Here is a 1930-nt window from a genome sequence, read left to right as displayed (position 1 = left end):
AGTGGCGGGGTCTGTGCCGCCGGGGGGGGAGCTGAGAGCCCACGGGGAGCACCGGGAGCAGATCCTGGCCCTGGAATTTTCTCCGTGTGCGGCTCTGTGCATCCTGGGCTGGCGCTGGGAAAAGAGAGAGGGAAAAATGGAGCGGCGGAGGCAAAAGAACGGCTCCGTCCCTGGGTGGGCTCGAACCACCAACCTTTCGGTTAACAGCCGAACGCGCTAACCGATTGCGCCACAGAGACCGCGCTGGCAGCGCCGCCCCGCCCGCCGCAGTCAGCCCGGAGCACCGGGAACGGGAATGGGAGTCCTCGTGGTTGTGGGGCCACGGCGGGGAGCACGGGCTGGGCAGGGATGGTTTGGGCACAGCGGGAGCGGCTTTTCCGCCTCAGGAGGAGCCGTGAGCCCACGGGGAGCACCGGGAGCAGATCCTGGCCCTGGAATTTTCTCCGTGTGCGGCTCTGTGCATCCTGGGCTGGCGCTGGGAAAAGAGAGAGGGAAAAATGGAGCGGCGGAGGCAAAAGAACGGCTCCGTCCCTGGGTGGGCTCGAACCACCAACCTTTCGGTTAACAGCCGAACGCGCTAACCGATTGCGCCACAGAGACCGCGCTGGCAGCGCCGCCCCGCCCGCCGCAGTCAGCCCGGAGCACCGGGAACGGGAATGGGACACCGGGAATGGGACACCGGGAACGGGAACGGGACACCGGGAATGGGACAACGGGAATGGGACACCGGGAATGGGAACGGGACACCGGGAATGGGATGCCGGGAATGGGAACGGGACACCGGGAATGGGAACGGGACACCGGGAATGGGACACCGGGAATGGGAACGGGACACAGGGAATGGGAACGGGACACAGGGAACGGGACAACGGGAACGGGAATGAGACACCGGGAATGGGAACGGGACACCGGGAATGGGACAACGGGAACGGGACACCGGGAATGGGAACGGGACACAGGGAATGGGATACCGGGAATGGGAACGGGACACCTGGAATGGGAACGGGAACGGGACACCGGGAATGGGAACGGGACACAGGGAATGGGACACCGGGAACGGGACGCCGGGAATGGGACACCGGGAATGGGACACCGGGAATGGGAGCCCGGGAATGGGAACGGGACACCGGGAATGGGAATGGGAAAGGGACATCGGGAATGGGAATGGGACACCGGGAACGAGACACCGGGAATAGGAACGGGACACCAGGAACGGGAATGGGACACCGGGAATGGGATACCGGGACCGGCAACGGGATGCCGGCAACGGGAACAGGACGCCGAGAACGGGAACGGGATACCGGGAATGGGACACAGGAAACAGGAACGGGACACCGGGAACGGGACACCGGGGATGGGGACAGGATACGGGGACAGGCACCGGGAACAGGACACTGGGAATGGGAATGGGACACTGGGAATGGGACACCGGAAAAGGGGCACCGGGAATGGGAAACCAGGAATCAGGACACCGGGAACGGGATACGGGGACAGGCACCGGGAACGGGACACCGAGAATGGGACACTGGCACCGGGATATCGGGAACGGGACACCGGCACCGGGACACCAGAAACGGGACACCACCACCGGGACACCGAGACGGACACCGGGAACAGGACAGCGGACACCGGCCACAAGCACAGGGACACCGGACACCAGCACCGGACCCACCGGAACCAGCACCGGGACATTGCCCATTTTCCCCTTTCTTTAATTTCTCTCATTTTTCCTTCTTTTTTTTCCTCCCCCCTTCCTTTCCCCACCTCCTTCCCCATTTCTCCTTTTCTCTAATTTCCCTCTATTTTTCTTCCCTTTCTTTTTCCCCTCCCTTTCCCCCCCTCTCATTTACCATTTTCCTTTTCTTTCTCTCATTTCCCTCTATTTTTTTCATACTTTTTTTCTCACCCCCCCCTTCCAATTTCCCCTTTT

The 1930-nt window shown here is 62.1% G+C and overlaps 2 non-coding genes across 2 annotated transcripts; both read right to left on the bottom strand.

The window, feature by feature from the left end:
• Positions 1-165: 165 nt before the first annotated feature.
• Positions 166-239, bottom strand: TRNAN-GUU. Its single transcript has one exon. It is a non-coding gene; the product is annotated as a tRNA-Asn (tRNA).
• A 287-nt stretch (positions 240-526) lies between these two features.
• TRNAN-GUU lies at positions 527-600 on the bottom strand. Its single transcript has one exon. It is a non-coding gene; the product is annotated as a tRNA-Asn (tRNA).
• Positions 601-1930: the final 1330 nt, after the last annotated feature.

This window comes from Corvus brachyrhynchos, unplaced genomic scaffold, assembly GCF_000691975.1.
Source record: "Corvus brachyrhynchos isolate BGI_N302 unplaced genomic scaffold, ASM69197v1 scaffold30, whole genome shotgun sequence".
Taxonomy (NCBI): Eukaryota; Metazoa; Chordata; class Aves; order Passeriformes; family Corvidae; genus Corvus; species Corvus brachyrhynchos.
Note: the sequence above shows the minus strand (reverse complement) of the source record. Positions and strands in the feature narration are given on the sequence as shown.